Source organism: Lissotriton helveticus, chromosome 12, assembly GCF_964261635.1.
Source record: "Lissotriton helveticus chromosome 12, aLisHel1.1, whole genome shotgun sequence".
Lineage (NCBI taxonomy): Eukaryota > Metazoa > Chordata > Amphibia > Caudata > Salamandridae > Lissotriton > Lissotriton helveticus.
This window is the reverse complement of record NC_136073.1, coordinates 133,379,972-133,401,850: the sequence shown is the minus strand read 5'-3', so window position 1 is coordinate 133,401,850 and position 21,879 is coordinate 133,379,972. Positions and strand designations below refer to the sequence as shown.

Below are 21,879 nucleotides of genomic sequence, written 5' to 3'. Positions count from 1 at the left end.
AGTTAAGGAGCGGTCCATCTATACTTTTATAGGGAGGATGCTGCCGTGAGCTCCTCCCAGCTAATCACACAAACAGCAGTAAAGCAAGATAACTACACAGTTAGGGGGGACTGCATGGTTAGGTTTTTGAGGAATTATTGAAACTGACCTCAGTGACCCATGATCAGAGCTGTGGCTAATGACTGCGCGCCCAATTATGATGAAGCAAGCACCTTGGCTCGTAGGGGCCCCACAACACGCTTTTCTTAGCTCATTGAATTAAAGTATAAACCTCTGCCATGTATGAGTGGTAAAGGCTTGTTAATTTGGTTGCTTTTTCAATTCACGTCTGACAACAAGATGAAGGAACATTGGGGCATCAGAAGCTTTGGAAAGTAGCCACCAACCTCAGAGAAAGAGAGAAAGAGGGAAAAGGCAGTATGAGGTGTGGAGAAAACAGCAGCAGGTACAAGGAGCTCAAATGAGATTAATGGCGCCTAAATAGAGCACATAAAGGAACAGTTACAAATCTAAGAAAAGGGAAAGAAAGACTAGGAAAAAAACACGGAAAGAGCCTGTAGATAAAATTCTCTTCCTGGGACAGCAGGCTAAGAGAAATTACACAGGGAGCAGTTAAGCTTGTAACACGGGGAGAATAGAAAAGAAAATGCAGTTTTATGAAGTGTGTTTGCCTAATCCAGCAAGCACTTTTGTTTTATTTTTCTATTTGCTTCTTTTATTGGTAAAGTAAGTTTCAAGTGCATGAATGGTATGACTGAGAGAGCCAGGGTATAATAATTTGAAGTGTTTGCACCAGCGCTAATGTAGGACGAGAGTTATAGCAAAGATATGAAAGGGGGAGCGATAATAAATATGTGAAAGGGCAATAGTGACACCAAAATAAGCCACCTATTTATAAAACTGACATGGAAGAAATTCTAAAGGTTAACTTCTGAAATTGTAGCCGATGTTAAAAAGTTTCTCGTTGTTGGCAGGATTCGAACCTGCGCGGGGAGACCCCAATGGATTTCTAGTCCATCGCCTTAACCACTCGGCCACAACAACTGACTGTAAGTATTGTGCAAATAATCTGTATGAAAGTTTTCAAGGTGTCCCAAAGCAAATTCCTGGTATTCTGCAATGCACTTTTTTAAAATAATGTATTTTTCAGCAGGCACATTCTCTCCTAAAAACAAAAATTGCATGAGTATATCTCTAGGTTGGAAAAGGATAGGCTTTCATGCATACTCTCATGTGGCACTCAAGTTTTTGGGACCCTATTGCACTCTGTTTTCGTGCTGCTTTTAGTCTATGGCCCATATTACAGAAGTCTACCATCTTTGAGTATTTGAGGCTCCTTTGTAAGTGATTTATCTTTTTTACTTGAAGAGCTATATAATAAAGGGGTCAGGGAAAGATTGCATTCATGGAAGATAAAAGAAGGCACACTTGTCTCACCAAATGCCGTAGAGAAACCTGATGTTTTACTCATGTTATCCTTAGTTTGTTTTTGTTAGACCTTGCATTCTTAAGGTGGCCTCAACCCTACCTTATTGCTTTTCACCTACGCATTTTGCTGTATCTTTTTGTTGGCCTTAGGACTCTGATCACTTTATTGCTACTAATCAGTGCTGAAGTGAACGTGCTTCTTCCCAAATCATGTGTGTAATTGGAGTATACCTGACTGACAGATTTCATTGACTTGAAAGCCCCTTGTAAAGTGGTATACCATATACCCAGGAACTGATTGTGCCGCCCAAAAAAGTATCATTTCAAACCTGTCTCAAGCCTGCTACTGCAGTGCCTGTGCTGCAGTGTACTGCCACTTCGACTTGCCATTTAAAACTACTTGCCAAGCCTTAAACTCCAATTTTATTACATATAATTAACCAAAAGGTAGGCCCTAGGTAGTCCTAGGGGCATCATGCTATGTAAGTAAAAGGTAAGACATGTACTGTGGTAGTTTGCATGTCCTGGTAGTACAAAACAGTCTATTACATTTTTCACTACTGTGAGGTCTGCCCCTCTCGTAGGTTAGCATTGGGTATTCCCTTATACTTTTTGGGGGGTAATTCCATATCAGAGAGGAGAAGCTTTATTTATTTATTGATAAATCCTATTTACTGGTGAGGTTGGATTTAACTTTACTACTTTATAAATGCCATTTTTAGAGAGTGAGCATTTCTCTGCACTTACTGCTCTATTTGCCTGAAAACCTGTCTCCAATTGACGTCTGGATTGGGCTGCGAGACAGCTACATTTGTGCATTCCCTCTAGACAGCCACAATACTGGTCACTCAACTGCAACTGCATTCATCTGCATTCTGATTGGCATGGGGGAGAGCTCCATTCCCCCACCGCAAATAGGTTCAAGAACGATAATTTATGTCAGTAGGTACAATATAGCTACATCTTATAATCATGTGTGTTAAAATAATTTGTCGTTAGATCGTTTAAATATTTTAAAGGATCTGTTTTTAATAGACATTTTACAAAAACAACTGGTACATTTGGTAATTCTGTAAAAGAAAAACCCAACTGCCGTGACATTGCCAACCACAATGCCGTGACTCGGATTCGAACCGAGGTTGCTGCGGCCACAACGCAGAGTACTAACCACTATACGATCACGGCGAGCTACTTGGGCTCAATAACATACAGTGACATGGAGAATTTATAATTCGGTACACTCAGGGAACTCCTGTGATAGGCTGAATGTGTTAATTGCTTCCTCATTCCTTATACAAAGGCTTTGTCTCCTCAGTGGTTGATAGGCTGAAACTGTTTCCTGGCCGCCTGCTTGTGAACTGCCAGGAGTCAAAGATCACACATACACTTGTGGGCCTGTGATGGGACACCAATGCAGAGAAACACACCTGGCGCAGATCTTCTATTCTGTCTAGTAGACCTGCATCTCCCCTGTACCTCCTCAAGCCATCTGTATGTGAAGCAAGAAAGAGTTAAGGAGCGGTCATCTACACTTTTATAGGGAGGAAGCTTACATGAGTCACAGCCTCCTCTAATCACACAAACAGCATAAACAAGATAACTACACATAAGTGTTTATTCATATAAAGTAAAAAGATGACATCATTGAAACTGACCTCAGTGACCATGATCAGAGCTGTGGCTAATGACTGCGTGCCTAATTATGATGAAGCAAGCACCATGGCTCGTAGGGGCCCCACAACACGCTTTTCTTAGCTCAATTAAAGTATAAACCTCTGCCATATATGAGTGGTAAAGGCTTGTTAATTTGGTTGCTTTTCCAATTCACGTCTGACAACAAGATGAAGGAACATTGGGGCATCAGAAGCTTTGGAAAGTAGCCACCAACCTCAGAGAAAGAGAGAAAGATGGAAAAGGCAGTATGAGGTGTGGAGAAAACAGCAGCAGGTACAAGGAGCTCAAATGAGATTAATGGCACCTAAATAGAGCACGTAAAGGAACAGTTACAAATCTAAGAAAAAGGAAAGAAAGACTAGGAAAAAAACACGGAAAGAGCCTGTAGATAAAATTCTCTTCCTGGGACAGCAGGCTAAGAGAAATTACACAGGGAGCAGTTAAGCTTGTAACACGGGGAGAATAGAAAAGAAAATGCAGTTTTATGAAGTGTGTTGCCTAATCCAGCAAGCACTTTTGTTTTATTTTTCTATTTGCTTCTTTTATTGGTAAAGTAAGTTTCAAGTGCATGAATGGTATGACTGAGAGAGCCAGGGTATAATAATTTGAAGTGTTTGCACCAGCGCTAATGTAGGACGAGAGTTATAGCAAAGATATGAAAGGGGTAGCGATAATAAATATGTGAAAGGGCAATAGTGACACCAAAATAAGCCACCTATTTATAAAACTGACATGGAAGAAATTCTAAAGGTTAGCTTCTGAAATTGTAGCCGATGTTAAAAAGTTTCTCGTTGTTGGCAGGATTCGAACCTGTGCGGGGGGACCCCAATGGATTTCTAGACCATCGCCTTAACCACTATGCCACAACAACTGACTGCAAGTTTTGTGCAAATAATCTGTATGAAAGTTTTCAAGGTGTCCCACAGAAAATTCCTGATATCCTGCAATGCACTTTTTAAAAATAATGTTTTTTTCAGCAGGCACATTCTCTCCTAAAAACAAAAATAAGGCTACATCTTATAATCATGTGTGTTTAAATAATTTGTCGTTAGATCGTTTAAATATTTTAAAGGATCTGTTTTTAATAGACATTTTACAAAAACAACTAGTACATTTGGTAATTCTGTAAAAGAAAAACCCAACTGCCGTGACATTGCCAACCACAATGCCGTGACTCGGATTCGAACCGAGGTTGCTGCGGCCACAACGCAGAGTACTAACCACTATACGATCACGGCGAGCTACTTGGGCTCAATAACATACAGTGACATGGAGAATTTATAATTCGAAACACTCAGGGAACTCCTGTGATAGGCTGAATGTGTTCATTGCTTCCTCATTCCTTATACAAAGGCTTTGTCTCCTCAGTGGTTGATAGGCTGAAACCGTTTCCTGGCCGCCTGCTTGTGAACTGCCAGAAGTCAAAGATCACACATACACTTGTGGGCCTGTGATGGGACACCAATGCAGAGAAACACACCTGGCGCAGATCTTCTATTCTGTCTATTAGACCTGCATCTCCCCTGTACCTCCTCAAGCCATCTGTATGTGAAGCAAGAAAAAGTTAAGGAGCGGTCCATCTACACTTTTATAGGGAGGATGCTGCCGTGAGCTCCTCCCAGCTAATCACACAAACAGCAGTAAAGCAAGATAACTACACAGTTAGGGGGGACTGCATGGTTAGGTTTTTGAGGAATTATTGAAACTGACCTCAGTGACCCATGATCAGAGCTGTGGCTTTTGACTGCATGCCTAATTATGATGAAGCAAGCACCATGGCTCGTAGGGGCCCCACAACACGCTTTTCTTAGCTCAATTAAAGTATAAACCTCTGCCATATATGAGTGGTAAAGGCTTGTTAATTTGGTTGCTTTTCCAATTCACGTCTGACAACAAGATGAAGGAACATTGGGGCATCAGAAGCTTTGGAAAGTAGCCACCAACCTCAGAGAAAGAGAGAAAGAGGGAAAAGGCAGTATGAGGTGTGGAGAAAACAGCAGCAGGTACAAGGAGCTCAAATGAGATTAATGGCGCCTAAATAGAGCACGTAAAGGAACAGTTACAAATCTAAGAAAAGGGAAAGAAAGACTAGGAAAAAAACACGGAAAGAGCCTGTAGATAAAATTCTCTTCCTGGGACAGCAGGCTAAGAGAAATTACACAGGGAGCAGTTAAGCTTGTAACACGGGGAGAATAGAAAAGAAAATGCAGTTTTATGAAGTGTGTTTGCCTAATCCAGCAAGCACTTTTGTTTTATTTTTCTATTTGCTTCTTTTATTGGTAAAGTAAGTTTCAAGTGCATGAATGGTATGACTGAGAGAGCCAGGGTATAATAATTTGAAGTGTTTGCACCAGCGCTAATGTAGGACGAGAGTTATAGCAAAGATATGAAAGGGGTAGCGATAATAAATATGTGAAAGGGCAATAGTGACACCAAAATAAGCCACCTATTTATAAAACTGACATGGAAGAAATTCTAAAGGTTAACTTCTGAAATTGTAGCCAATGTTAAAAAGTTTCTCGTTGTTGGCAGGATTCGAACCTGCGCGGGGAGACCCCAATGGATTTCTAGTCAACTGACTGTAAGTTTTGTGCAAATAATCTGCATGAAAGTTTTCAAGGTGTGCCACAGCAAATTCCTGATATCCTGCAATGCACTTTTTAAAAATAATGTTTTTTTCAGCAGGCACATTCTCTCCTAAAAACAAAAATAAGGCTACATCTTATAATCATGTGTGTTTAAATAATTTGTCGTTAAATCGTTTAAATATTTTAAAGGATCTGTTTTTAATAGACATTTTACAAAAACAACTGGTTCATTTGGTAATTCTGTAAAAGAAAAACCCAACTGCCGTGACATTGCCAACCACAATGCCGTGACTCGGATTCGAACCGAGGTTGCTGCAGCCACAACGCAGAGTACTAACCACTATACGATCACAGCGAGCTACTTGGGCTCAATAACATACAATGACATGGAGAATTTATAATTCGAAACACTCAGGGAACTCCAGTGATAGGCTGAATGTGTTCATTGCTTCCTCATTCCTTATACAAAGGCTTTGTCTCCTCAGTGGTTGATAGGCTGAAACCGTTTCCTGGTTGCCTGCTTGTGAACTGCCAGAAGTCAAAGATCACACATACACTTGTTGGCCTGTGATGGGACACCAATGCAGAGAAACACACCTGGCGCAGATCTTCTATTCTGTCTATTAGACCTGCATCTCCCCTGTACCTCCTCAAGCCATCTGTATGTGAAGCAAGAAAAAGTTAAGGAGCGGTCCATCTATACTTTTATAGGGAGGATGCTGCCGTGAGCTCCTCCCAGCTAATCACACAAACAGCAGTAAAGCAAGATAACTATACAGTTAGGGGGGACTGCATTGTTAGGTTTTTGAGGAATTATTGAAACTGACCTCAGTGACCCATGATCAGAGCTGTGGCTAATGACTGCGCGCCCAATTATGATGAAGCAAGCACCATGGCTCGTAGGGGCCCCACAACACGCTTTTCGTAGCTCATTGAAATAAAGTATAAACCTCTGCCATGTATGAGTGGTAAAGGCTTGTTAATTTGGTTGCTTTTCCAATTCACGTCTGACAACAAGATGAAGGAACATTGGGGCATCAGAAGCTTTGGAAAGTAGCCACCAACCTCAGAGAAAGAGAGAAAGAGGGAAAAGGCAGTATGAGGTGTGGAGAAAACAGCAGCAGGTACAAGGAGCTCAAATGAGATTAATGGCGCCTAAATAGAGCACATAAAGGAACAGTTACAAATCTAAGAAAAGGGAAAGAAAGACTAGGAAAAAAACACGGAAAGAGCCTGTAGATAAAATTCTCTTCCTGGGACAGCAGGCTAAGAGAAATTACACAGGGAGCAGTTAAGCTTGTAACACGGGGAGAATAGAAAAGAAAATGCAGTTTTATGAAGTGTGTTTGCCTAATCCAGCAAGCACTTTTATTTTATTTTTCTATTTGCTTCTTTTATTGGTAAAGTAAGTTTCAAGTGCATGAATGGTATGACTGAGAGAGCCAGGGTATAATAATTTGAAGTGTTTGCACCAGCGCTAATGTAGGACGAGAGTTATAGCAAAGATATGAAAGGGGTAGCGATAATAAATATGTGAAAGGGCAATAGTGACACCAAAATAAGCCACCTATTTATAAAACTGACATGGAAGAAATTCTAAAGGTTAACTTCTGAAATTGTAGCCGATGTTAAAAAGTTTCTCGTTGTTGGCAGGATTCGAACTTGCGCGGGGAGACCCCAATGGATTTCTAGTCCATCGCCTTAACCACTCAGTCACAACAACTGACTGTAAGTTTTGTGCAAATAATCTGTATGAAAGTTTTCAAGGTGTCCCACAGCAAATTCCTGGTATTCTGCAATGCACTTTTTTAAAATAATGTATTTTTCAGCAGGCACATTCTCTCCTAAAAACAAAAATTGCATGAGTATATCTCTAGTTTGGAAAAGAATAGGCTTTCATGCATTCTCTCATGTGGCACTCAAGTTTTTGGGACCCTATTGCACTCTGTTTTCGTGCTGCGTTTAGTCTATGGCCCATATTACAGAAGTCTACCATCTTTGAGTATTTGAGGCTCCTTTGTAAGTGCTTTATCTTTTTTACTTGAAGAGCTATATAATAAAGGGGTCAGGGAAAGGTTGCATTTATGGAAGATAAAAGAAGGCACACTTGTCTCACCAAATGCCGTAGAGAAACCTGATGTTTTACTCATGTTATCCTTAGTTTGTTTTTGTTAGACCTTGCATTCTTAAGGTGGCCTCAACCCTACCTTATTGCTTTTCACCTACGCATTTTGCTGTATCTTTTTGTTGGCCTTAGGACTCTGATCACTTTATTGCTACTAATCAGTGCTGAAGTGAACGTGCTTCTTCCCTAATCATGTGTGTAATTGGAGTATACCTGACTGACAGATTTCATTGACTTGAAAGCCCCTTGTAAAGTGGTATACCATATACCCAGGAACTGATTGTGCCGCCCAAAAAAGTATCATTTCAAACCTGTCTCAAGCCTGCTACTGCAGTGCCTGTGCTGCAGTGTACTGCCACTTCGACTTGCCATTTAAAACTACTTGCCAAGCCTTAAACTCCAATTTTATTACATATAATTAACCAAAAGGTAGGCCCTAGGTAGTCCTAGGGGCATCATGCTATGTAAGTAAAAGGTAAGACATGTACTGTGGTAGTTTGCATGTCCTGGTAGTACAAAACAGTCTATTACATTTTTCACTACTGTGAGGTCTGCCCCTCTCGTAGGTTAGCATTGGGTATTCCCTTATACTTTTTGGGGGGTAATTCCATATCAGAGAGGAGAAGCTTTATTTATTTATTGATAAATCCTATTTACTGGTGAGGTTGGATTTAACTTTACTACTTTATAAATGCCATTTTTAGAGAGTGAGCATTTCTCTGCACTTACTGATCTATTTGCCTGAAAACCTGTCTCCAATTGACGTCTGGATTGGGCTGCGAGACAGCTACATTTGTGCATTCCCTCTAGACAGCCACAATACAGGTCACTCAACTGCAACTGCATTCATCTGCATTCTGATTGGCATGGGGGAGAGCTCCATTCCCCCACCGCAAATAGGTTCAAGAACCATAATTTATGTCAGTAGGTACAATATAGCTACATCTTATAATCATGTGTGTTAAAATAATTTGTCGTTAGATCGTTTAAATATTTTAAAGGATCTGTTTTTAATAGATATTTTACAAAAACAACTGGTACATTTGGTAATTCTGTAAAAGAAAAACCCAACTGCCATGACATTGCCAACCACAATGCCGTGACTCGGATTCGAACCGAGGTTGCTGCGGCCACAACGCAGAGTACTAACCACTATACGATCACGGCGAGCTACTTGGGCTCAATAACCTACAGTGACATGGAGAATTTATAATTCGGTACACTCAGGGAACTCCTGTGATAGGCTGAATGTGTTAATTGCTTCCTCATTCCTTATACAAAGGCTTTGTCTCCTCAGTGGTTGATAGGCTGAAACTGTTTCCTGGCCGCCTGCTTGTGAACTGCCAGGAGTCAAAGATCACACATACACTTGTGGGCCTGTGATGGGACACCAATGCAGAGAAACACACCTGGCGCAGATCTTCTATACTGTCTAGTAGACCTGCATCTCCCCTGTACCTCCTCAAGCCATCTGTATGTGAAGCAAGAAAGAGTTAGGGAGCGGTCCATCTACACTTTTATAGGGAGGATGCTGCCATGAGCTCCTCCCAACTAATCCCACAAACAGCAGTAAAGCAAGATAACTACACAGTTAGGGGGAACTGCATGGTTAGGTTTTTGAGGAATTATTGAAACTGACCTCAGTGACCCATGATCAGAGCTGTGGCTAATGACTGCGTGCCTAATTATGATGAAGCAAGCACCATGGCTCGTAGGGGCCCCACAACACGCTTTTCTTAGCTCAATTAAAGTATAAACCTCTGCCATATATGAGTGGTAAAGGCTTGTTAATTTGGTTGCTTTTCCAATTCACGTCTGACAACAAGATGAAGGAACATTGGGGCATCAGAAGCTTTGGAAAGTAGCCACCAACCTCAGAGAAAGAGAGAAAGAGGGAAAAGGCAGTATGAGGTGTGGAGAAAACAGCAGCAGGTACAAGGAGCTCAAATGAGATTAATGGCGCCTAAATAGAGCACGTAAAGGAACAGTTACAAATCTAAGAAAAAGGAAAGAAAGACTAGGAAAAAAACACGGAAAGAGCCTGTAGATAAAATTCTCTTCCTGGGACAGCAGGCTAAGAGAAATTACACAGGGAGCAGTTAAGCTTGTAACACGGGGAGAATAGAAAAGAAAATGCAGTTTTATGAAGTGTGTTGCCTAATCCAGCAAGCACTTTTGTTTTATTTTTCTATTTGCTTCTTTTATTGGTAAAGTAAGTTTCAAGTGCATGAATGGTATGACTGAGAGAGCCAGGGTATAATAATTTGAAGTGTTTGCACCAGCGCTAATGTAGGACGAGAGTTATAGCAAAGATATGAAAGGGGTAGCGATAATAAATATGTGAAAGGGCAATAGTGACACCAAAATAAGCCACCTATTTATAAAACTGACATGGAAGAAATTCTAAAGGTTAGCTTCTGAAATTGTAGCCGATGTTAAAAAGTTTCTCGTTGTTGGCAGGATTCGAACCTGCACGGGGGGACCCCAATGGATTTCTAGTCCATCGCCTTAACCACTCGGCCACAACAACTGACTGCAAGTTTTGTGCAAATAATCTGTATGAAAGTTTTCAAGGTGTCCCACAGAAAATTCCTGATATCCTGCAATGCACTTTTTAAAAATAATGTTTTTTTCAGCAGGCACATTCTCTCCTAAAAACAAAAATAAGGCTACATCTTATAATCATGTGTGTTTAAATAATTTGTCGTTAGATCGTTTAAATATTTTAAAGGATCTGTTTTTAATAGACATTTTACAAAAACAACTAGTACATTTGGTAATTCTGTAAAAGAAAAACCCAACTGCCGTGACATTGCCAACCACAATGCCGTGACTCGGATTCGAACCGAGGTTGCTGCAGCCACAACGCAGAGTACTATCCACTATACGATCACGGCGAGCTACTTGGGCTCAATAACATACAGTGACATGGAGAATTTATAATTCTAAACACTCAGGGAACTCCAGTGATAGGCTGAATGTGCTCATTGCTTCCTCATTCCTTATACAAAGGCTTTGTCTCCTCAGTGGTTGATAGGCTGAAACCGTTTCCTGGCCGCCTGCTTGTGAACTGCCAGAAGTCAAAGATCACACATACACTTGTGGGCCTGTGATGGGACACCAATGCAGAGAAACACACCTGGCGCAGATCTTCTATTCTGTCTATTAGACCTGCATCTCCCCTGTACCTCCTCAAGCCATCTGTATGTGAAGCAAGAAAAAGTTAAGGAGCGGTCCATCTACACTTTTATAGGGAGGATGCTGCCGTGAGCTCCTCCCAGCTAATCACACAAACAGCAGTAAAGCAAGATAACTACACAGTTAGGGGGGACTGCATGGTTAGGTTTTTGAGGAATTATTGAAACTGACCTCAGTGACCCATGATCAGAGCTGTGGCTAATGACTGCGCGCCCAATTATGATGAAGCAAGCACCTTGGCTCGTAGGGGCCCCACAACACGCTTTTCTTAGCTCATTGAATTAAAGTATAAACCTCTGCCATGTATGAGTGGTAAAGGCTTGTTAATTTGGTTGCTTTTCCAATTCACGTCTGACAACAAGATGAAGGAACATTGGGGCATCAGAAGCTTTGGAAAGTAGCCACCAACCTCAGAGAAAGAGAGAAAGAGGGAAAAGGCAGTATGAGGTGTGGAGAAAACAGCAGCAGGTACAAGGAGCTCAAATGAGATTAATGGCGCCTAAATAGAGCACATAAAGGAACAGTTACAAATCTAAGAAAAGGGAAAGAAAGACTAGGAAAAAAACACGGAAAGAGCCTGTAGATAAAATTCTCTTCCTGGGACAGCAGGCTAAGAGAAATTACACAGGGAGCAGTTAAGCTTGTAACACGGGGAGAATAGAAAAGAAAATGCAGTTTTATGAAGTGTGTTTGCCTAATCCAGCAAGCACTTTTGTTTTATTTTTCTATTTGCTTCTTTTATTGGTAAAGTAAGTTTCAAGTGCATGAATGGTATGACTGAGAGAGCCAGGGTATAATAATTTGAAGTGTTTGCACCAGCACTAATGTAGGACGAGAGTTATAGCAAAGATATGAAAGGGGTAGCGATAATAAATATGTGAAAGGGCAATAGTGACACCAAAATAAGCCACCTATTCATAAAACTGACATGGAAGAAATTCTAAAGGTTAACTTCTGAAATTGTAGCCGATGTTAAAAAGTTTCTCGTTGTTGGCAAGATTCAAAACTGCGCGGGGAGACCCCAATGGATTACTAGTCCATCGCCTTAACCACTCGGCCACAACAACTGACTGTAAGTTTTGCGCAAATAATCTGCATGAAAGTTTTCAAGGTGTGCCACAGCAAATTCCTGATATCCTGCAATGCACTTTTTAAAAATAATGTTTTTTTCAGCAGGCACATTCTCTCCTAAAAACAAAAATAAGGCTACATCTTATAATCATGTGTGTTTAAATAATTTGTCGTTAAATCGTTTAAATATTTTTAAGGATCTGTTTTTAATAGACATTTTACAAAAACAACTGGTACATTTGGTAATTCTGTAAAAGAAAAACCCAACTGCCGTGACATTGCCAACCACAATGCCGTGACTCGGATTCGAACCGAGGTTGCTGCAGCCACAACTCAGAGTACTAACCACTATACGATCACGGCGAGCTACTTGGGCTCAATAACATACAGTGACATGGAGAATTTATAATTCTAAACACTCAGGGAACTCCAGTGATAGGCTGAATGTGTTCATTGCTTCCTCATTCCTTATACAAAGGCTTTGTCTCCTCAGTGGTTGATAGGCTGAAACCGTTTCCTGGTTGCCTGCTTGTGAACTGCCAGAAGTCAAAGATCACACATACACTTGTTGGCCTGTGATGGGACACCAATGCAGAGAAACACACCTGGCGCAGATCTTCTATTCTGTCTATTAGACCTGCATCTCCCCTGTACCTCCTCAAGCCATCTGTATGTGAAGCAAGAAAAAGTTAAGGAGCGGTCCATCTATACTTTTATAGGGAGGATGCTGCCGTGAGCTCCTCCCAGCTAATCACACAAACAGCAGTAAAGCAAGATAACTACACAGTTAGGGGGGACTGCATGGTTAGGTTTTTGAGGAATTATTGAAACTGACCTCAGTGACCCATGATCAGAGCTGTGGCTAATGACTGCACGCCCAATTATGATGAAGCAAGCACCTTGGCTCGTAGGGGCCCCACAACACGCTTTTCTTAGCTCATTGAATTAAAGTATAAACCTCTGCCATGTATGAGTGGTATAGGCTTGTTAATTTGGTTGCTTTTTCAATTCACGTCTGACAACAAGATGAAGGAACATTGGGGCATCAGAAGCTTTGGAAAGTAGCCACCAACCTCAGAGAAAGAGAGAAAGAGGGAAAAGGCAGTATGAGGTGTGGAGAAAACAGCAGCAGGTACAAGGAGCTCAAATGAGATTAATGGCGCCTAAATAGAGCACATAAAGGAACAGTTACAAATCTAAGAAAAGGGAAAGAAAGACTAGGAAAAAAACACGGAAAGAGCCTGTAGATAAAATTCTCTTCCTGGGACAGCAGGCTAAGAGAAATTACACAGGGAGCAGTTAAGCTTGTAACACGGGGAGAATAGAAAAGAAAATGCAGTTTTATGAAGTGTGTTTGCCTAATCCAGCAAGCACTTTTGTTTTATTTTTCTATTTGCTTCTTTTATTGGTAAAGTAAGTTTCAAGTGCATGAATGGTATGACTGAGAGAGCCAGGGTATAATAATTTGAAGTGTTTGCACCAGCGCTAATGTAGGACGAGAGTTATAGCAAAGATATGAAAGGGGGAGCGATAATAAATATGTGAAAGGGCAATAGTGACACCAAAATAAGCCACCTATTTATAAAACTGACATGGAAGAAATTCTAAAGGTTAACTTCTGAAATTGTAGCCGATGTTAAAAAGTTTCTTGTTGTTGGCAGGATTCGAACCTGCGCGGGGAGACCCCAATGGATTTCTAGTCCATCGCCTTAACCACTCGGCCACAACAACTGACTGTAAGTATTGTGCAAATAATCTGTATGAAAGTTTTCAAGGTGTCCCAAAGCAAATTCCTGGTATTCTGCAATGCACTTTTTTAAAATAATGTATTTTTCAGCAGGCACATTCTCTCCTAAAAACAAAAATTGCATGAGTATATCTCTAGGTTGGAAAAGGATAGGCTTTCATGCATACTCTCATGTGGCACTCAAGTTTTTGGGACCCTATTGCACTCTGTTTTCGTGCTGCTTTTAGTCTATGGCCCATATTACAGAAGTCTACCATCTTTGAGTATTTGAGGCTCCTTTGTAAGTGATTTATCTTTTTTACTTGAAGAGCTATATAATAAAGGGGTCAGGGAAAGATTGCATTCATGGAAGATAAAAGAAGGCACACTTGTCTCACCAAATGCCGTAGAGAAACCTGATGTTTTACTCATGTTATCCTTAGTTTGTTTTTGTTAGACCTTGCATTCTTAAGGTGGCCTCAACCCTACCTTATTGCTTTTCACCTACGCATTTTGCTGTATCTTTTTGTTGGCCTTAGGACTCTGATCACTTTATTGCTACTAATCAGTGCTGAAGTGAACGTGCTTCTTCCCAAATCATGTGTGTAATTGGAGTATACCTGACTGACAGATTTCATTGACTTGAAAGCCCCTTGTAAAGTGGTATACCATATACCCAGGAACTGATTGTGCCGCCCAAAAAAGTATCATTTCAAACCTGTCTCAAGCCTGCTACTGCAGTGCCTGTGCTGCAGTGTACTGCCACTTCGACTTGCCATTTAAAACTACTTGCCAAGCCTTAAACTCCAATTTTATTACATATAATTAACCAAAAGGTAGGCCCTAGGTAGTCCTAGGGGCATCATGCTATGTAAGTAAAAGGTAAGACATGTACTGTGGTAGTTTGCATGTCCTGGTAGTACAAAACAGTCTATTACATTTTTCACTACTGTGAGGTCTGCCCCTCTCGTAGGTTAGCATTGGGTATTCCCTTATACTTTTTGGGGGGTAATTCCATATCAGAGAGGAGAAGCTTTATTTATTTATTGATAAATCCTATTTACTGGTGAGGTTGGATTTAACTTTACTACTTTATAAATGCCATTTTTAGAGAGTGAGCATTTCTCTGCACTTACTGCTCTATTTGCCTGAAAACCTGTCTCCAATTGACGTCTGGATTGGGCTGCGAGACAGCTACATTTGTGCATTCCCTCGAGACAGCCACAATACAGGTCACTCAACTGCAACTGCATTCATCTGCATTCTGATTGGCATGGGGGAGAGCTCCATTCCCCCACCGCAAATAGGTTCAAGAACGATAATTTATGTCAGTAGGTACAATATAGCTACATCTTATAATCATGTGTGTTAAAATAATTCGTCGTTAGATCGTTTAAATATTTTAAAGGATCTGTTTTTAATAGACATTTTACAAAAACAACTGGTACATTTGGTAATTCTGTAAAAGAAAAACCCAACTGCCGTGACATTGCCAACCACAATGCCGTGACTCGGATTCGAACCGAGGTTGCTGCGGCCACAACACAGAGTACTAACCACTATACGATCACGGCGAGCTACTTGGGCTCAATAACATACAGTGACATGGAGAATTTATAATTCGGTACACTCAGGGAACTCCTGTGATAGGCTGAATGTGTTAATTGCTTCCTCATTCCTTATACAAAGGCTTTGTCTCCTCAGTGGTTGATAGGCTGAAACTGTTTCCTGGCCGCCTGCTTGTGAACTGCCAGGAGTCAAAGATCACACATACACTTGTGGGCCTGTGATGGGACACCAATGCAGAGAAACACACCTGACGCAGATCTTCTATACTGTCTAGTAGACCTGCATCTCCCCTGTACCTCCTCAAGCCATCTGTATGTGAAGCAAGAAAGAGTTAAGGAGCGGTCCATCTACACTTTTATAGGGAGGATGCTGCCATGAGCTCCTCCCAGCTAATCACACAAACAGCAGTAAAGCAAGATAACTACACAGTTAGGGGGGACTGCATGGTTAGGTTTTTGAGGAATTATTGAAACTGACCTTAGTGACCCATGATCAGAGCTGTGGCTAATGACTGCGTGCCTAATTATGATGAAGCAAGCACCATGGCTCGTAGGGGCCCCACAACACGCTTTTCTTAGCTCAATTAAAGTATAAACCTCTGCCATATATGAGTGGTAAAGGCTTGTTAATTTGGTTGCTTTTCCAATTCACGTCTGACAACAAGATGAAGGAACATTGGGGCATCAGAAGCTTTGGAAAGTAGCCACCAACCTCAGAGAAAGAGAGAAAGAGGGAAAAGGCAGTATGAGGTGTGGAGAAAACAGCAGCAGGTACAAGGAGCTCAAATGAGATTAATGGCGCCTAAATAGAGCACGTAAAGGAACAGTTACAAATCTAAGAAAAAGGAAAGAAAGACTAGGAAAAAAACAAGGAAAGAGCCTGTAGATAAAATTCTCTTCCTGGGACAGCAGGCTAAGAGAAATTACACAGGGAGCAGTTAAGCTTGTAACACGGGGAGAATAGAAAAGAAAATGCAGTTTTATGAAGTGTGTTGCCTAATCCAGCAAGCACTTTTGTTTTATTTTTCTATTTGCTTCTTTTATTGGTAAAGTAAGTTTCAAGTGCATGAATGGTATGACTGAGAGAGCCAGGTTATAATAATTTGAAGTGTTTGCACCAGCGCTAATGTAGGACGAGAGTTATAGCAAAGATATGAAAGGGGTAGCGATAATAAATATGTGAAAGGGCAATAGTGACACCAAAATAAGCCACCTATTTATAAAACTGACATGGAAGAAATTCTAAAGGTTAGCTTCTGAAATTGTAGCCGATGTTAAAAAGTTTCTCGTTGTTGGCAGGATTCGAACCTGCGCGGGGGGACCCCAATGGATTTCTAGTCCATCGCCTTAACCACTCGGCCACAACAACTGACTGCAAGTTTTGTGCAAATAATCTGTATGAAAGTTTTCAAGGTGTCCCACAGAAAATTCCTGATATCCTGCAATGCACTTTTTAAAAATAATGTTTTTTTCAGCAAGCACATTCTCTCCTAAAAACAAAAATAAGGCTACATCTTATAATCATGTGTGTTTAAATAATTTGTCGTAAGATCGTTTAAATATTTTAAAGGATCTGTTTTTAATAGACATTTTACAAAAACAACTAGTACATTTGGTAATTCTGTAAAAGAAAAACCCAACTGCCGTGACATTGCCAACCACAATGCCGTGACTCGGATTCGAACCGAGGTTGCTGCAGCCACAACGCAGAGTACTAACCACTATACGATCACGGCGAGCTACTTGGGCTCAATAACATACAGTGACATGGAGAATTTATAATTCGAAACACTCAGGGAACTCCTGTGATAGGCTGAATGTGTTCATTGCTTCCTCATTCCTTATACAAAGGCTTTGTCTCCTCAGTGGTTGATAGGCTGAAACCGTTTCCTGGCCGCCTGCTTGTGAACTGCCAGAAGTCAAAGATCACACATACACTTGTGGGCCTGTGATGGGACACCAATGCAGAGAAACACACCTGGCGCAGATCTTCTATTCTGTCTATTAGACCTGCATCTCCCCTGTACCTCCTCAAGCCATCTGTATGTGAAGCAAGAAAAAGTTAAGGAGCGGTCCATCTACACTTTTATAGGGAGGATGCTGCCGTGAGCTCCTCCCAGCTAATCACACAAACAGCAGTAAAGCAAGATAACTACACAGTTAGGGGGGACTGCATGGTTAGGTTTTTGAGGAATTATTGAAACTGACCTCAGTGACCCATGATCAGAGCTGTGGCTTTTGACTGCATGCCTAATTATGATGAAGCAAGCACCATGGCTCGTAGGGGCCCCACAACACGCTTTTCTTAGCTCAATTAAAGTATAAACCTCTGCCATATATGAGTGGTAAAGGCTTGTTAATTTGGTTGCTTTTCCAATTCACGTCTGACAACAAGATGAAGGAACATTGGGGCATCAGAAGCTTTGGAAAGTAGCCACCAACCTCAGAGAAAGAGAGAAAGAGGGAAAAGGCAGTATGAGGTGTGGAGAAAACAGCTGCAGGTACAAGGAGCTCAAATGAGATTAATGGCGCCTAAATAGAGCACGTAAAGGAACAGTTACAAATCTAAGAAAAGGGAAAGAAAGACTAGGAAAAAAACACGGAAAGAGCCTGTAGATAAAATTCTCTTCCTGGGACAGCAGGCTAAGAGAAATTACACAGGGAGCAGTTAAGCTTGTAACACGGGGAGAATAGAAAAGAAAATGCAGTTTTATGAAGTGTGTTTGCCTAATCCAGCAAGCACTTTTGTTTTATTTTTCTATTTGCTTCTTTTATTGGTAAAGTAAGTTTCAAGTGCATGAATGGTATGACTGAGAGAGCCAGGGTATAATAATTTGAAGTGTTTGCACCAGCGCTAATGTAGGACGAGAGTTATAGCAAAGATATGAAAGGGGTAGCGATAATAAATATGTGAAAGGGCAATAGTGACACCAAAATAAGCCACCTATTTATAAAACTGACATGGAAGAAATTCTAAAGGTTAACTTCTGAAATTGTAGCCGATGTTAAAAAGATTCTCGTTGTTGGCAGGATTCGAACCTGCGCGGGGAGACCCCAATGGATTTCTAGTCAACTGACTGTAAGTTTTGTGCAAATAATCTGCATGAAAGTTTTCAAGGTGTGCCACAGCAAATTCCTGATATCCTGCAATGCACTTTTTAAAAATAATGTTTTTTTGAGCAGGCACATTCTCTCCTAAAAACAAAAATAAGGCTACATCTTATAATCATGTGTGTTTAAATAATTTGTCGTTAAATCGTTTAAATATTTTAAAGGATCTGTTTTTAATAGACATTTTACAAAAACAACTGGTACATTTGGTAATTCTGTAAAAGAAAAACCCAACTGCCGTGACATTGCCAACCACAATGCCGTGACTCGGATTCGAACCGAGGTTGCTGCAGCCACAACGCAGAGTACTAACCACTATACGATCACGGCGAGGTACTTGGGATCAATAACATACCGTGACATGGAGAATTTATAATTCGAAACACTCAGGGAACTCCAGTGATAGGCTGAATGTGTTCATTGCTTCCTCATTCCTTATACAAAGGCTTTGTCTCCTCAGTGGTTGATAGGCTGAAACCGTTTCCTGGTTGCCTGCTTGTGAACTGCCAGAAGTCAAAGATCACACATACACTTGTTGGCCTGTGATGGGACACCAATGCAGAGAAACACACCTGGCGCAGATCTTCTATTCTGTCTATTAGACCTGCATCTCCCCTGTACCTCCTCAAGCCATCTGTATGTGAAGCAAGAAAAAATTAAGGAGCGGTCCATCTATACTTTTATAGGGAGGATGCTGCCGTGAGCTCCTCCCAGCTAATCACACAAACAGCAGTAAAGCAAGATAACTATACAGTTAGGGGGGACTGCATGGTTAGGTTTTTGAGGAATTATTGAAACTGACCTCAGTGACCCATGATCAGAGCTGTGGCTAATGACTGCGCACCCAATTATGATGAAGCAAGCACCATGGCTCGTAGGGGCCCCACAACACGCTTTTCTTAGCTCATTGAATTAAAGTATAAACCTCTGCCATCTATGAGTGGTAAAGGCTTGTTAATTTGGTTGCTTTTCCAATTCACGTCTGACAACAAGATGAAGGAACATTGGGGCATCAGAAGCTTTGGAAAGTAGCCACCAACCTCAGAGAAAGAGAGAAAGAGGGAAAAGGCAGTATGAGGTGTGGAGAAAACAGCAGCAGGTACAAGGAGCTCAAATGAGATTAATGGCGCCTAAATAGAGCACATAAAGGAACAGTTACAAATCTAAGAAAAGGGAAAGAAAGACTAGGAAAAAAACACGGAAAGAGCCTGTAGATAAAATTCTCTTCCTGGGACAGCAGGCTAAGAGAAATTACACAGGGAGCAGTTAAGCTTGTAACACGGGGAGAATAGAAAAGAAAATGCAGTTTTATGAAGTGTGTTTGCCTAATCCAGCAAGCACTTTTATTTTATTTTTCTATTTGCTTCTTTTATTGGTAAAGTAAGTTTCAAGTGCATGAATGGTATGACTGAGAGAGCCAGGGTATAATAATTTGAAGTGTTTGCACCAGCGCTAATGTAGGACGAGAGTTATAGCAAAGATATGAAAGGGGTAGCGATAATAAATATGTGAAAGGGCAATAGTGACACCAAAATAAGCCACCTATTTATAAAACTGACATGGAAGAAATTCTAAAGGTTAACTTCTGAAATTGTAGCCGATGTTAAAAAGTTTCTCGTTGTTGGCAGGATTCGAACCTGCGCGGGTAGACCCCAATGGATTTCTAGTCCATCGCCTTAACCACTCAGTCACAACAACTGACTGTAAGTTTTGTGCAAATAATCTGTATGAAAGTTTTCAAGGTGTCCCACAGCAAATTCCTGGTATTCTGCAATGCACTTTTTTAAAATAATGTATTTTTCAGCAGGCACATTCTCTCCTAAAAACAAAAATTGCATGAGTATATCTCTAGTTTGGAAAAGAATAGGCTTTCATGCATTCTCTCATGTGGCACTCAAGTTTTTGGGACCCTATTGCACTCTGTTTTCGTGCTGCGTTTAGTCTATGGCCCATATTACAGAAGTCTACCATCTTTGAGTATTTGAGGCTCCTTTGTAAGTGCTTTATCTTTTTTACTTGAAGAGCTATATAATAAAGGGGTCAGGGAAAGGTTGCATTTATGGAAGATAAAAGAAGGCACACTTGTCTCACCAAATGCTGTAGAGAAACCTGATGTTTTACTCATGTTATCCTTAGTTTGTTTTTGTTAGACCTTGCATTCTTAAGGTGGCCTCAACCCTACCTTATTGCTTTTCACCTACGCATTTTGCTGTATCTTTTTGTTGGCCTTAGGACTCTGATCACTTTATTGCTACTAATCAGTGCTGAAGTGAACGTGCTTCTTCCCTAATCATGTGTGTAATTGGAGTATACCTGACTGACAGATTTCATTGACTTGAAAGCCCCTTGTAAAGTGGTATACCATATACCCAGGAACTGATTGTGCCGCCCAAAAAAGTATCATTTCAAACCTGTCTCAAGCCTGCTACTGCAGTGCCTGTGCTGCAGTGTACTGCCACTTCGACTTGCCATTTAAAACTACTTGCCAAGCCTTAAACTCCAATTTTATTACATATAATTAACCAAAAGGTAGGCCCTAGGTAGTCCTAGGGGCATCATGCTATGTAAGTAAAAGGTAAGACATGTACTGTGGTAGTTTGCATGTCCTGGTAGTACAAAACAGTCTATTACATTTTTCACTACTGTGAGGTCTGCCCCTCTCGTAGGTTAGCATTGGGTATTCCCTTATACTTTTTGGGGGGTAATTCCATATCAGAGAGGAGAAGCTTTATTTATTTATTGATAAATCCTATTTACTGGTGAGGTTGGATTTAACTTTACTACTTTATAAATGCCATTTTTAGAGAGTGAGCATTTCTCTGCACTTACTGATCTATTTGCCTGAAAACCTGTCTCCAATTGACGTCTGGATTGGGCTGCGAGACAGCTACATTTGTGCATTCCCTCTAGACAGCCACAATACAGGTCACTCAACTGCAACTGCATTCATCTGCATTCTGATTGGCATGGGGGAGAGCTCCATTCCCCCACCGCAAATAGGTTCAAGAACCATAATTTATGTCAGTAGGTACAATATAGCTACATCTTATAATCATGTGTGTTAAAATAATTTGTCGTTAGATCGTTTAAATATTTTAAAGGATCTGTTTTTAATAGATATTTTACAAAAACAACTGGTACATTTGGTAATTCTGTAAAAGAAAAACCCAACTGCCATGACATTGCCAACCACAATGCCGTGACTCGGATTCGAACCGAGGTTGCTGCGGCCACAACGCAGAGCACTAACCACTATACGATCACGGCGAGCTACTTGGGCTCAATAACCTACAGTGACATGGAGAATTTATAATTCGGTACACTCAGGGAACTCCTGTGATAGGCTGAATGTGTTAATTGCTTCCTCATTCCTTATACAAAGGCTTTGTC

General features: G+C 40.9%; 15 non-coding genes across 15 annotated transcripts; all 15 read right to left on the bottom strand.

The window, feature by feature from the left end:
- Positions 1–962: 962 nt before the first annotated feature.
- TRNAS-AGA (transfer RNA serine (anticodon AGA)) lies at positions 963–1,044 on the bottom strand. Its single transcript has one exon. It is a non-coding gene; the product is annotated as a tRNA-Ser (tRNA).
- A 1,497-nt stretch (positions 1,045–2,541) lies between these two features.
- On the bottom strand, positions 2,542–2,613 carry TRNAH-GUG (transfer RNA histidin (anticodon GUG)). The gene has a single exon. It is a non-coding gene; the product is annotated as a tRNA-His (tRNA).
- A 1,278-nt stretch (positions 2,614–3,891) lies between these two features.
- Positions 3,892–3,973, bottom strand: TRNAS-AGA (transfer RNA serine (anticodon AGA)). The gene has a single exon. It is a non-coding gene; the product is annotated as a tRNA-Ser (tRNA).
- Positions 3,974–4,268: 295 nt separating this feature from the next.
- TRNAH-GUG (transfer RNA histidin (anticodon GUG)) lies at positions 4,269–4,340 on the bottom strand. Its single transcript has one exon. It is a non-coding gene; the product is annotated as a tRNA-His (tRNA).
- A 2,991-nt stretch (positions 4,341–7,331) lies between these two features.
- TRNAS-AGA (transfer RNA serine (anticodon AGA)) lies at positions 7,332–7,413 on the bottom strand. Its single transcript has one exon. It is a non-coding gene; the product is annotated as a tRNA-Ser (tRNA).
- A 1,497-nt stretch (positions 7,414–8,910) lies between these two features.
- On the bottom strand, positions 8,911–8,982 carry TRNAH-GUG (transfer RNA histidin (anticodon GUG)). The gene has a single exon. It is a non-coding gene; the product is annotated as a tRNA-His (tRNA).
- A 1,281-nt stretch (positions 8,983–10,263) lies between these two features.
- TRNAS-AGA (transfer RNA serine (anticodon AGA)) lies at positions 10,264–10,345 on the bottom strand. The gene has a single exon. It is a non-coding gene; the product is annotated as a tRNA-Ser (tRNA).
- Positions 10,346–11,998: 1,653 nt separating this feature from the next.
- Positions 11,999–12,080, bottom strand: TRNAT-AGU (transfer RNA threonine (anticodon AGU)). The gene has a single exon. It is a non-coding gene; the product is annotated as a tRNA-Thr (tRNA).
- A 1,653-nt stretch (positions 12,081–13,733) lies between these two features.
- Positions 13,734–13,815, bottom strand: TRNAS-AGA (transfer RNA serine (anticodon AGA)). The gene has a single exon. It is a non-coding gene; the product is annotated as a tRNA-Ser (tRNA).
- A 1,497-nt stretch (positions 13,816–15,312) lies between these two features.
- On the bottom strand, positions 15,313–15,384 carry TRNAH-GUG (transfer RNA histidin (anticodon GUG)). The gene has a single exon. It is a non-coding gene; the product is annotated as a tRNA-His (tRNA).
- A 1,281-nt stretch (positions 15,385–16,665) lies between these two features.
- Positions 16,666–16,747, bottom strand: TRNAS-AGA (transfer RNA serine (anticodon AGA)). Its single transcript has one exon. It is a non-coding gene; the product is annotated as a tRNA-Ser (tRNA).
- A 295-nt stretch (positions 16,748–17,042) lies between these two features.
- Positions 17,043–17,114, bottom strand: TRNAH-GUG (transfer RNA histidin (anticodon GUG)). The gene has a single exon. It is a non-coding gene; the product is annotated as a tRNA-His (tRNA).
- A 1,633-nt stretch (positions 17,115–18,747) lies between these two features.
- Positions 18,748–18,819, bottom strand: TRNAH-GUG (transfer RNA histidin (anticodon GUG)). Its single transcript has one exon. It is a non-coding gene; the product is annotated as a tRNA-His (tRNA).
- Positions 18,820–20,105: 1,286 nt separating this feature from the next.
- TRNAS-AGA (transfer RNA serine (anticodon AGA)) lies at positions 20,106–20,187 on the bottom strand. Its single transcript has one exon. It is a non-coding gene; the product is annotated as a tRNA-Ser (tRNA).
- Positions 20,188–21,684: 1,497 nt separating this feature from the next.
- TRNAH-GUG (transfer RNA histidin (anticodon GUG)) lies at positions 21,685–21,756 on the bottom strand. Its single transcript has one exon. It is a non-coding gene; the product is annotated as a tRNA-His (tRNA).
- Between the last annotated feature and the right edge of the window lie 123 nt (positions 21,757–21,879).